The following is a 13,875-nucleotide window of genomic DNA, read 5'->3' as shown; positions in this document are numbered from 1 at the left end:
TCCTTGATCTACCAATGACAAACTTCACATCTAAGAAACATATACTCAACCTAAATCCCTGCGCCAGTCTTAATTGGGGCCTAGGGTAGTGAGGAAAAGGGCAAAGGGAACAGGGGTCCCACCAATTCCTAACATTTCCATTATTTTCTCCCTCCACATCATGAGAGATTAAAAATGCTATCATCTAGGGGTGCCTGGGTAGCTCAGTTGGTTAAAAACATCTGACTCTTGATCTCGGCTCAGGTCATGATCTCAGAGTTCGTGGGTTCAAGCCCCATGTAGAGCTCTGCACTGACAGTGTGGAGCTTGCTTGGGATCCTCTCTCTCCCTCTCTCTCTACCCCTCCCCTGCTCACTCGCTCATTCTCTCTCAAAAATAAACTTTAAGAAATGCTATCATCCTAATAAAAATAAGCTTATTATTGATAGATCAATGTCATAAATATTGATGAGTACTGAACATGAATATGGTTAGCAATCAAATATATTTAGACTTTGTTGCCCTTGTTATAAAGTCAGAAGAGAAAGGAAGGGAGAAGAGCAACAAAATGCTGGCGATTGGTCTTGGGGGATGGGGCGCAAGGGACAATTTCGGCAGCAGAGAAAGAGCACTTGGTCAGAGGTACCATAAATACAAGCCTGTCACATCCTAGGCCTGTAAATGACAGCAAGACTCTGAGTAACCAGTCTGTAATCAGATTAGGAGAGGCCAGTATGATCCTTTAGGTGACAGAGATCTAATCTGGGACACAATTGGGCCTAAATACAGATTTACTGAACTCACGGAAATGAGCACTTAATCATGCTAAGAGATCATGGCCACAGTAAAGATATGTTTCCTGTCGTGTTCCATTTCTAGAAGCTGAGTTCAGTTTTGTGGTTCAACACATGGATGTGACTAGGCTAAGCTGGGATTTGATTCTTAGCTTTCTATGTTTCACTCATGATCTCAAATCTTACCCTGTGCTATTAATTTGGCATCACAGCCCAAACTACTCAGTTTAGTTTGTCCTACAGCTAAGTTTATCTCCCCAAATGAATTAAATAAATACCCCCTGTGCTGGACAGTTTGTGCCAGTACTTAGCCCCAAGCCTACGCTTCTAGACTGTCCCCGAATCAGCGGGCCTGAAATCTACATTTCCAGGCCCTTGTAGCTGGGTTCCCCCATGAGGCTCTGCCAGCAGCCCCAAGAGGAGGACAGGTTCCTACTTGGTGATAGTGAACTCCAGCAGCATCAAATCAAAATGGGGGTGTGTGGGCTCTAATACCACATTCCCCATTTGCTCCTCCAGCCCTTCTATCTAATTCCTAGAGATATACCCCTTTTTGACCGAAGCACCTGGAGTGGTTTCCAACTAGACACTGACTGACAGTCCACTAAATTCAGAATTTATATAATTCACAGACCAGGGTGAACCTATGCTATTTCTGTGCTAATAAATATTCATTCGTTCATTCACTCATTCAACAAATTTTTACTGCACACCTACCATAGGCCAGACCCTGTTATAGGTGCTAGACACACAGGAGTAAACAACACAGACAAAAATCCCTGTCCTCAAAGAGCTTACATTCTAGTAGAAGGGAGAGATAATACACAAAACATAAATACAACACACAGTGTTAGATAATCAATGCTTAGGAGAAAAAAAAAGTAAACTAAGTAGGGCAGGGATATGAAGCGGAGGAGGGCTGAAATTTTAGATACACAGGTCACGGAGGTGATTTTTGGGAAAAGAGCCCAAGGAAGTGAGGGAGCCAGTCGTGCACATATCTACAGGAAGAGCATTCCAGGCAGAGGAACAACACGTGCAAAGGCCCTAAGGAGAGAGCCTTCTTGCCTGCTAGAGAAAAGCAGGAGTCCTACGTGGCCAGAACAGATAAAGGGAGGAAGTCTGAGAGGTGGGGGGGTAGGCCACGAAGCCTTGTAGGATACAATAAAGACATTAGCTATAGTAGTAGATTCTGAGCAGAGAAGTGACATCACATGACTTAGCTATCAACAGAATCCCTCTGTGTCAAGGGCAGACTTGGAAGCAGCAAGGGCAGAAAGCAGGGGACCAGTTAGGAGACTACTGAAACAGTCCAAAGGAGACTGGATGATAGCTAGGACCAAGGTGGTGACAATGAGGACGCTGAGCAAATTCTGAATAGATTGTGAACTCCTACCTGATCCTTAAAAAGTCAGGGGCTGGTCCGTGAATCTTGCTGGAATTCACACAATAGAAATTCCTATAGGACTCCTACCCAGTGAGAATATAATAGCTTTAGCCAAAGAAAATTAAATTGTAAATTAACATTCTGCAATAGTCAATACAGGGAAAAACTATGTATAACATGATACGGTTATAATATTTTTAATATTTTTATAGAAATGTAAAGAATCAATATAGAAATACAGAATTTATAGTACCTATAAATTTAGCTGACCAGATTAAAGTATTACCTTATTAGCTAATTTCTTTTAAATTTTTTTAATATTTTTTTTTAATTTTTTTTTTTCAACGATTTTTTTATTTATTTTTGGGACAGAGAGAGACAGAGCATGAACGGGCGAGGGGCAGAGAGAGAGGGAGACACAGAATCGGAAACAGGCTCCAGGCTCTGAGCCATCAGCCCAGAGCCCGATGCGGGGCTCGAACTCACGGACCGCGAGATCGTGACCTGGCTGAAGTCGGACGCTTAACCGACTGCGCCACCCAGGCGCCCCTTTAATATTTATTTTTGAGAGAGAGAGAGAGAGAGAGAGGGAGGGAGGGAGGGAGGGAGGGAGGGATAGAAAGAAAGGGAGACACAGAATCTGAAGCTGGCTCCAGGTTCCAAGCTGTCCCACCAGAGCCCAATGCGGGGCTTGAACTCCCAAACCGCGAGATCATGACCTGAGCCAAATTTGGACGCTTAACTGACTGAGCCACCTAGGTGCCCCATTATTAACTATAGTTCTAAGAGAAAAATAATCATATGTAAATTTTCTAGAAAGCAATGAGAAATTTTTCTTTCTTTTTTTTTTTTTAGAGAGAGCACCAGCATGCACATGAGCCAGAGACAGGCAGAGAGAGAGAGAGAGAGAGAGAGAGAGAGAGAGAGAGAAGGCTCCACACTCAGTGGGGAGCCCAATGTGGGGTTCAATCCCATGACCCTGGGATCATGACCTGAGCCAAAGTCAAGAGTCAGACGCTCAAGTGATTCAGCCAACCAAGCGCCTGCAATGAAGAATTTTAAAACTAGAAGAAATCTGAAAGTCCCATTCCCTTCATTTTTGGATGAAGGCAATAAAGCCTAGATATAAATGAAGCTTGGTCTTTCTTCATGCACCAAAACATAGTTTAACAGTGTATGGAAATATTTCTGAAATATATCTTTACTTTCTTGTATGTTTAAGAGTGAGGGTCCTGAACACATTCTCAGTTTTCCTTGGTAACTCCAGCCTCTCAAAAGAACCCTTATGTCCAGCCCCAAAGTAATGCTGGGCTTTTGCTAACTGCTGCCACCACTATCTCCACTCATAGTCCTCCCTGCTGAAAGGGTCTGCTTTGAACATGAGACTGGAAACTAGTTCAGACCCATTCATAAACAGAAGTGAGACGAGGTAAGAACCAAAGAAGAAAAGTCAGCTTTGGTACACAAGCTTTATAAATTGTTATAAAATTGCCAACACTTAGAGATGGATTTTGCTTGTTGAAGGTGTTGGGCTGTGTTGTGGGAACGAAGCTTGCCCCCAAATGGATGGCTGGAGCAGCGACGTATGTGCAGTCCTTTAGAGAAAGTTCTGCCCCAAAATGTAATTCATCACTCCTAAGAAAGCATAAAGTTTAAAATTATTTAAAGAAAAATTAACTTTTGACCATTAGTACTACAAATATCACCACATATAAAAGCAAATTGTTGGGACACCTGGGTGGCTCAGTCAGTTAAGCATCGGACTCTTGATTTCAGTTCAGGTCATGATTTCACGGTTTGTGTGTTCAACCCCCCATCAGGCTGAGACTGCCTGGGATTCTCTCTCTTTCTCTCTCTCTGCTCTTCCCCACTCGTTCCGTTTCTCTCTCTCTCAAAATAAACAAACTTTAAAAACTTAAAAAAAGAAAAAAAAGCAAATTGCCAAGGTAATATTTACTTCTCAAACAAGAACTTAAAAGTATAAATAGCAGGGTCACCTGGGTGGCTTGGTCCATTAAGCATCCAACTCTTGGTTTCTGCTCAGGTCATGATCTCACTGTACGTGGGATGGAGCCCCAAGTCGGACTCTGTGCTGACAGTGCAAAGCCTGCTTGGGATTCTCTCTCTCCCTCTCTGCCCCTTCCCCATGCACATGCATGCGCTCTCACTCTCCTCTCTCTCTCTCTCTCTCTCTCAAAAATAAATAAATAAATAAATAAATAAACAAACAAACAAACACCCAGAAAGTATAAATAGGAAAAGTAACAAGCTTTAACAAACAGGCACTTCTTTTCATCTACAACCTACCCCACCAAAATTCTCTAGTCAGCTGACATAAACTTACATTTCTGGTCCCCTTATTACCATTCTACCGAAACTAGTTTATTTTAAAAATTAATCATAAAAAAAAGTTTAAGATTAACCTGTATTGGAAAGGGAAGATTCACAAAACTGAGAACCATAAATCGAAACAGTTAAAATGACTCACACATAAGCACTCAACATAATAAGCTCCCTCAGCAATTAAAGAGCAAATACGGGAGCTCAACAGATAACATAAAGTACAAAGTTTGGGGCCCACTAAGGTCATAATATAACTCTTGCAAGCTGCACACTCACAGCCAGAGGATGAGTTTTTCCTCCACCCCCATGTCCTGACTACTACACACTCCTCCAATTCCAGGTGGGTCCCTGTAGGCCTAAGTTCCAGATGTGAACAGCCCAGGAAACATTAGAGCTAGCTCTTTGCTTCCTCTACTGCTTTCAAAGAGAAAGAGCTAGAAGGAATCTCACCAGGGTTAAAGCTTTTAGGAGGAAACAGCGCTAAAGATAAAGGCTTGGAAAGGGATTTTTAAAGGAAAAGTTCAGGGTTATTTTCTTCTTTACACTGAGCACTTCCTCCATTAAAAAACCAAATAATTTAGTTTATCAGAAAGTCTTACACTAACAATACATGAATAAGTATTCACTGATCACTCATTCCCTGGCCTTTCCTCCCACAAAAATGATTTCCCAAAACAATACCCTGTAAGACATCAGCCCCTCCCACACCCCTGCCAAAATACATTCCACGGCAGGCACTCTGTACCTCTTTTGACAGCACTTAAACACGAGCTATTCCGTGGCATGTCTTACCACAGAACCGTAAGCTTCTCCAGGGCAGGGAGCTCACTCCACTTGGCATTCCTTAAACTCCTGACACTAATGCTTCACACTTCATAGCTATTTAGCCATGGTATAATGGTTACCTCTGATTCAGTACTGAGGGGAAAACATACAACTTTCTACGGCAGCAGTAACACTCCTGCCACCAGGGAGGAGCACTGCCACCGTCACAGGAGAAAGAAATCTGCCTACCTCTGCCTCAGGTCAGTACCTCGGACTCGTCCTAGGGTGCGCACTAGCCAATCGGGAGCACCTTTTTCAACAATGAATGAATGGAAGAATCTCAGAGCTCCTTAAAGCAGAGTCCCTGTATAAATGTATCGGGCATTATCCACAAGTAATCGGCTTGCCCTTCCAATTCTTCTAGTGAAAACATGTCTTCAAGCCACCTGTTCTTTAAACACTCGATGGTCCAACTCACCAGGCTTTCCTGTGGTCTTACCAAGCCTTTCACAAGATAAAGAATCTGACTAACCTACTGATTCTATACTTCTCATATCCCTTCTTGTAGGCACCTTTAAAACTTGCTTTCCGACATAGTATCTGATACTGTGTGACACTTTCTTCGCCACAACCCAAGTCTACAAGTCACAGCCTTCTGCCTGCCTCCATAGGTCAGAACTATTCACTAGAGCATAAAATAAGTGGCAGAAAGAAGGCCACAGCAGAGCAAACACACTTGGCTCAGGAACACCCAGGGGCACCCTCAGTGGCTGACCATCACTACAGCCAAGAGCAATGTTGCTCACAGACCACTAGCACACGCCCACCTGCCCGCCACTGGCTCAGCGTGCACGTCCTCTGAACACAGGACACAGTCATGGGTTAGGACGGTACGAACGCAAAGAGAAAGAATACACTACCAAGAACTGTCACACATGTTTTGAGGAAAGTATTTTAGAAGCAACAGCAGTACACAGAGGAGACACTGATGGGGGTATGAATATGTGCTCTGAGTAGTGTTCTGAAGTGTCATAACTAAGAACTCGGACTACTGGGATATACTGAGTTGAACAGGGTTCAACTACAGAATGCATCAACATTCCAAATTCAGTTTCTTCAGAAATTACTGTACTGGAACCAAAGCATCATGTTTAAAGTTCCTTGCCAAGTAGCTCAAATAAAAATCAACTGGTTTTTATTTTTTAATCTAGGTACATATCTGCCAAATGAGCAAAGGAACACAAATATACTTCCAGAAAGTGATATAATTTGTTAGCCAATCCATGGTGCTGCAATTGTCTCAAAACCAAAAACCAAAACAAATTATCTAAATTTGTAACAAGCAGCATGCACTCAGGGCTTGGACTCTAAAGGCCTGGTCCACACGTCAGCAGGCTATGGACATCTACGGACATCTACAGAATCTGCAGACGCTTCAGGAACTCAGTCTGCAGCACCTCTCCTGCAGCAGGGAAAGGGGGGAGAGTGGCAGAGCCGGCAGAAGGCCTCTACATGACTCTGCCTCCTACTACGCTTGCTCCACTGCACCCACTTCCTCTTTTCTCTGGATTTGGGGGACAGGGACGGGTTGGAGAACATTTTTCTACAGATACACTAACTCAGAAAAAAACTTTAAATATTACAAAGCTCATCTTAATCCAAGCACATTCAGTTATCATTAATCCATGGTACTGTTTGTAGCATTAAAAAACTGGAAATAACACAAAATGTATACAAATAGGGAACTGGCTAAATAAATTAACATGCATCCTGGGAGCACCTGGCTGGCTTAGTAGGTAGAGCATGCGACTCTTCAGCTTGGGGTCATGAGTTCAAATTCCATGTTGGGCATGAAGCCTGCTTTATTTTTTCTTAAAGAAACATTTTTTTTAACGTTTATTTATTTTTCAGAGAGAAAATGTGTGAAAGCAGAGGAGGAACAGAAAGAGACGGAGACGGAGGATCTGAAGCGGGCTCTGTGCTGACACTGGAACAGCCTGACATGGGGCTCGAACTCATGAACTGTGAGATCATGACCTGAGCTGAAGTCAGTTGCTTAACCGACTGAACCACCCAGGCGCCCATGAAGCCTACTTTAAAAGAAAAAGAGGAAGAAAAAGAACAAGGTGCATCCAATATAACAGACTGCTAGATAATCATTAAAAGAATGAGGCAGGGGGCGCCTGGGTGGCTCAATCGGTTAAGTGTTGGACTTCAACTCAGGTCATGATCTCACAGTTCGTGGGTTCAAGCCCGACATCGGGCTCCGTGCTGACGGCTCAGAGCCTGGAGCCTGCTTCAGATTCTGTGTCTCCATCTCTCTCTGCCCCTCCCCCACTTGTGCTCTGTCTCTCAAAGGTGAATAAATGTTAAAAATAATAATAATAATATAAAAAAAAGAATGAGGCAGGGCTTTGTGTACTTTGATATACCTCAGATATTTTAAATGAAGGGTACCGGTGTGACTGGGTGGCTCAGTTGGTAAAGCACTAACTCTTGACTGTGGCTCAGGTCATGCCTGCCGTTAGCACAGAGCCTGCTTAGGATTCTATCTCCCTCTCTCTGTCTCCCTCCTGCTTGCTCTCCACCTCTCTCAAAACAAATAGAAATAAACTTAAAAAAATAAGTAAATAAATGAAAAGAGCCCTACCAATTGTTTTTTTTTTTTTTTAAGTGGGTAGGGAAATATATGTTTTTATACAAATAGAATTTTTCTGGAAAGAAAAAAGAAAGTAGGAGTAACAGTGGCCTACAGAAGGGACTGAGGGTCTCAGTAAAGGAGTACACTTTTTCACAATTTGAAAATATTTTACTAGTACACGTATCCCTGTTAAAATTAACAAGTCCTTAAGTCTGTGATTATGATAAAATTAAAGCAATGGAAGAAAAAGTGTTGCTATTAAAAGCAATCTCAGGGCGCCCAGCTGGCTCAGTTGGTAGAGCATGTGAGTCTGATCTCAGGGTTGTGAGTTCAAGCCCCATGTTGGATGTAGAGATTACTCAATGATAAAATCTTAAAAAATAAAAATAATAATATGCAATCTCTTCTTTCTTATCCATCTCTAATTCTTTGCGGAAAAATTTGAATTTATTTAAACAAGTGTGGAGTGGATATACAGAGGTCCACTCTACCTTCCTCCTCCAAAGCCATAGCCAATTTCTTGCCATAATGTTAAAAAAAAAAAAATTTTTTTTTCACTTGCTTCTCAAACCAAGATGCAAAAATCTCCTAAATGTCTGGCTCTAATGTAACCAAAGTCTAAAGGATTCAAATACATTAGTAAGTCCATAACTAAAGTCAGTTACATTTCATATGTTAATATTGTGTTCTAATCAGATTTTATGAGGAAACAGTTTCACCGAAGATCTTCTTATCTCTAAACTTACAAAGAACTTTAGTATTTCTGAAGAGTCCAAATTTCCTACTTACCCCAGCAAAAGTCACTTCAGTAAAAAAACTAGGGGGTTTCTCCCTATAGCTTCAAAATTTCCAAAGCTTCTCCAAAGCAGGACTGGGGAGAGGGACTGCAGATAAAGCTTCAGTAAGCATGTCTAACTCTCCTCCACCTCTGCAGATGCCTTCCCTGGCCTCAGGGACCCCAGAGCACCGATTCAGTTAACAACAGTGAGAGGACAGCGGATCCGCTCAGTCTGATCCCGAAGCTCAGCATGGGGCTCACATACCTGCCAGTAACAGGCTCTCATCAGTCAGTCACACCTGGGCAAACGAAGTGGCAGGTAGCACAACCTCACCCCCACACAGAACCAGACTGCTGACCACCTCTACAACTACTACCAGAAAAAGTAAAGCAAATGACTATAACTAATGCCCTCCAACTGGATTTTTACTAGTGGAAATATATTTGTTGAAGACCTATAGATGTGCAGTTACTTTGGAAAAAATGCTAAGTTGAAATAATGACAATGAAGTTAAGGAAAGAAATTTTGCTAACCTAAAACATTAACCAAAATAGATACTCTAAGCAGCAAAATGCTGAGTTCTCATGAAAAAAATTCTGAACATCCAGAATTAAACTATGTAACACTGTACAAAAATCTCTGGACTCTGGGGGAAAAAATGACTTCCTAGATCATCTACAGGTTGGTTGTTTATTCACACCTCCATTTAACATAGATGTATTTGCCATGCACTATCTCAGTAGCAGGCACGCCATGCTGGTTAAGACAGACCCAATTCCTCCTCCTGCACTGCTGGTGGGGATGCCAAATGGTGCAGCCACTGTGGAAAACAGTATGGAGGTTCCTCAAAAAGTTACAAATAGAACTACCCTATGATCCAGCAATTGTACTACTAGGTATTTACCCCCAAAATACAAAAACATTAACTGAAATGGATACATGCACCCCTGTGTTTATTGCGGCATTATTTACAAAAGCCACATTACAGAAGCAGCTCAAGTGTTCACTGACTGATGAACGGGTAAAGAAGATGTGGTATGTACATACAATGGAATATTACTCAGCCCTAAAAAAAGAATGGAATCTTGCCATTTAGAACATGGATGGAGCTACACAGTATTATGCTAAGTGAAATAAGCCAGTCAGAAAAAGACAAATACCATATGATTTCACTCATATGTGGAATTTAAGAAACAAAACAAACAAGAAAGGGGAAAGAGAGAGAGAGAAAGGGAGAGAGGCAAATCAAGAAACAGACTCTTAACTACAGAGAACTGATGGTCACCAGAGGGGATGGGGTAGGGGATGAGGGAAATAGGTGATGGAGATTAAAGAGGGCACTTGCTGTGATGAGCACCAGGTGTTGTATGGAAGTGTTGAATCACTGTGTTGTGCCCTTGAAATTAATATAGCATTCTGTTAACTATACTGGAATTGAAATTAAAAACTTAATTAAAAAAAAAAAAAGACCCAGTTCCTGTCTTCATGAAGTTTACAATAGTATATGCAAGAACAATGCATCAGGGCATTGTCGAGTTCTCCCACAAGGAGCAATAAGGAAAAACATCACTGGAGTAGATTTTAATATTCTCTACAGTGTGCCTTCAAAGCATATACAATAAATTAAATTTTTTAATTTAAATACAAAAGTGAGCTGAAAATAAGATAATTTCATATAGTGATAAATGCCATAAAGAAAACCAAACAGCCATATGAAAGTAGTACCTGGAGTGAAGGTAAGGATATTGAAGCAAGTTTCACCCCTGAGCTGAAGCCCCTATCATCCTATGATGAAAAGGAACTAACTATAATGAACTTGGTGTGCTTGGAGGGACAGAAAAAACATGGGAAAGCAGTGGAAACATGGCAGAGACGGGTAGGGGACAAATCACAAAAGGCATTACAGGCCACGAAAGGAGTTTGGATTTTACTGTAATGACTTCGGAAAGTCACTGGCAGGCTCTAAGCCTGGGAGTGACAAGGTGGAATCTGACTAAACGTGATAGCTTCTTGTTTTGCACACAAATGCATTTTCGAGGGGAAAGAAATGTTACAGACGGTGGTACTGCAATGCTGCCTGTGTGCCTCCATCAGCCGTAGTTACCCACCACCTGCTCTCTGCTAGGCTGTGCAAGGTACTGATGGGGAGGAAAACACGGTCTCTGACCTTGAGCTCACATTCTGGTAGAGGTGAGAAACACTGAATACATAATTACAACTGTAATATTTGTAAGAGTAGAATACTAGCACATGAGCACCCAGGGTAAAGGGTAGTTAATGTGGCCAAGAGCAGTCTAGGAAGGGAGACCTCACACACGACTGGAGTCTTACAGGGCAAGCAGGGATTTCCTCAGTGCATTCCACTCTGCACAACACCCAAGCCACTGGTGGGACAGAAGAAAATGTAGGGGCTGTAAAGGCTCTTTCTTTTAAAGTATATTATATAGAATTTTTATGGTGGGATGGGGGGGGTGTTAACACATAAAACTTGCAACTGTAAGTTCACAGCTACTGCTTAAATAAAATTTTATTAAAAACTTCAAAAGCACAAACTTCCAATTATAAAATAAATTAAGTCCTGGGATGTAACGTACAGCACAGCAATTATAGTTAATAATACTGTATTGCATATATGCTAAGAGAGTAAATCTTAAAAGTTCTCATCACACACACACACACAAAAGCGTTGTAATTGTGTGTGGTGAAGAATGTTAACTAGACTTGCTGTGGTCATCATCCCCTGATATATACAAATATTGAATCATTGTGTTGCACACCTGAAACCAATACAATGCTGTATGTCAACCATATCTCAATTTTAAAGTTAATTATCTTTTAAAAAGAACTTCAATTATGTGGTGTTCCCGCCACACAAAAATGCAAGTCTACATGTCACTTCAACAAGTGGATCTGTGCTGTGTGTGTGTGTGTGTGTGTGTATGTGTGTCACTCGTCATGAGCTGAGATTAAAAACTTGTTTTATTTTTTTTTTAGGTTTATTTACTTATTTTGAGAGATGAGGCAGAGAGAGAGGGAGAGAGAGAATCCCCAGCAGGCTCCATGCTGTCAGCGCAGAGACCAATGCAGGGCTTGATCCCACGAACTGCGAGATCACGACCTGAGCCAAAATCAAGAGTCAGACACTCAACCAACAGCACCACCCAGGTGCCCCTAAAAATTTTTATTAATACCAACTTTTCTCACAGCCATTTTTATACTCTCCCCATCTCAAACAAAAACAGGGTTTCATCAAAATTTTCAAGGAAAAAAATCCAAATACTCTCCACTTAGATTCAAAAATGATTAACTATTTCCTGATTAGCTTTATCTGTGTATATGTACGTACATATATGTATACTTCCTGAGCTATCTGGAAGTATTGGAGACATCATGACACCTCACCTCTAAACGCTTCAGCTGCTGTCCCCCAGGAATAAGGGCATTCTCCTATATAATCACAATGCCATTAGCACACCTAAAAAAAAGAAAAAGGAAAAATAATCAACAATTCCTTAATATCATCTACTATCAGGTACCTAGTTTTAAAAATATCTAAGTATGAGGGTGCCTGGGTAGCTCAGTTGGTTAAGCATCCAACTTTGGCTCAGGTCATGATCTCATGGCTTGTGAGTTCAAGCCCCCTGTCGGGCTCTGTGCTGACAGCTCAGAAGCTGGAGCCTGCTTCGGATTCTGTGTCTCCCTCTCTCTCTCTGCCCCTCCCTCACTCATGCTCTGTCTCTCTCAAGAATAAACATTAAAAAATATTTTTTTAAATTTAAAAAATAAAAATATTTAAGTATGAAGAAAGGGCTTTGTTGAAAACCTTACTGAAGTATTTTTTTTTAATTTTTTTTTTCAACGTTTATTTATTTTTGGGACAGAGAGAGACAGAGCATGAACGGGGGAGGGGCAGAGAGAGAGGGAGACACAGAATTGGAAACAGGCTCCAGGCTCTGAGCCATCAGCCCAGAGCCTGACGCGGGGCTCGAACTCACGGACCGTGAGATCGTGACCTGGCTGAAGTCGGACACTTAACCGACTGCGGCACCCAGGCGCCCCAAAAACCTTACTGAAGTATTTTAATAAACTGATTAGATTTATTACTTGTATTTCATTATTTTTCATTTTTAAATGTAATAATACTTTATGAAATTTAAGTTAAAATCAAATATTCAAAAGTCAACTTTTTAATATTAAAAGTGATTATGGTAATTGAATACGACAAAAAGCATGGAAGTGGCACACGCAAGATTGACATTTCTGAAGTGCTGTGTTAGTGGAAGGACACTCTAGACAGAGGGACATCCATGGAAAAGGATTTGCAGAAGAGCAGGGTCTCGGTGCGGCTGGGGGCGGGGGGAAGCATGTGAGAGAGAGGGAGATGAGCGGGACAGGTCACACAAGAGGAGCTCTTCGAAGATTCTGCATGCTTTCCGGAGGAGTTTGGACTTCATCCCCACTGGCAGTGAGAGTTCTCCATGATAAAATCAAATTTGCTTAGAGAGCTCTATCTGGCCACAGTGTCAGATTAACTGGAGAGCAGGGAAGATGGGGGGACCATTTGGAGTCAATAGAACAATGTTTACATTTTTCACTACAAATACTTAACATTTTAGTAACACTGTGGGTTGAATAAACCTGCTATACTGGTCAAGGGACAAAACAAAAACAGTAAAATTAAACTAAGTTTATCTTGAATGTTCATGTCATAGAAATGCAGCTTTAAAGACAGAAAAGTACAGTCAGAAGAGACATGTAAATTTTGAAAGAAGCCGTTGGGCACTTCTGAAGGTTTCAGCATTTAATGGAGCTGGCTCTTTTAATACCCAGTTTCACTTTCCAAAGTGGCTTTCCGTTTCCTTGGCAGATTCATCACTGGCACTAATTTTATGTTTATCAGTCACAATTAAAAATTTCCAAAGGAAAACCAATGGGAAAGAGGTGGGTGCAAAACAAAGCGATTTTCAAATACACAGAGTGCCCTCAGGGCAGTACTAGAAGTAACTGCAGAAGCTCCCTGTACAGAGTCCAGGCGCTGGATGCCAAATCTGCCCGGAGGAGGAGGGGGAAGGATGGGGGAGAGGAGGGGGAAGGATGGGGGAGAGGAGGGGGAGGAGGGAGTAGGAGGGGGGAGGATGGAGGAGGGGGAGGAAGGAGAGGAGTGGGGAGGAGGTGGGAGGGGGAGGA

The 13,875-nt window shown here is 41.8% G+C and overlaps 1 protein-coding gene across 8 annotated transcripts in view; it reads right to left on the bottom strand.

Annotated features, from left to right (window-relative positions):
* The window catches only part of SFMBT1 (Scm like with four mbt domains 1), a 135,013-nt gene that overhangs the window by 105,977 nt on the left and 15,161 nt on the right, over window positions 1-13,875 (bottom strand). For 4 of the 8 annotated variants that reach the window (XM_040454807.1, XM_040454806.1, XM_040454808.1 and 1 more), the window contains exon 2: window positions 12,091-12,163. The exons of 2 other annotated variants lie outside the window; for them this stretch is intronic. The gene's annotated coding sequence lies outside the window, so the exon portion shown is untranslated. Of the gene's footprint in view, window positions 1-2,169; window positions 2,193-12,034; window positions 12,164-13,875 lie in introns of those variants that run through there. 2 more of the 8 variants (XM_040454810.1, XM_040454811.1) reach the window with 2 other exon arrangements.

Source organism: Herpailurus yagouaroundi, unplaced genomic scaffold, assembly GCF_014898765.1.
Source record: "Herpailurus yagouaroundi ecotype Mexico unplaced genomic scaffold, PumYag 213, whole genome shotgun sequence".
Classification (NCBI taxonomy): Eukaryota; Metazoa; Chordata; class Mammalia; order Carnivora; family Felidae; genus Herpailurus; species Herpailurus yagouaroundi.
This window is presented reverse-complemented; position numbering and strand designations above follow the sequence as displayed.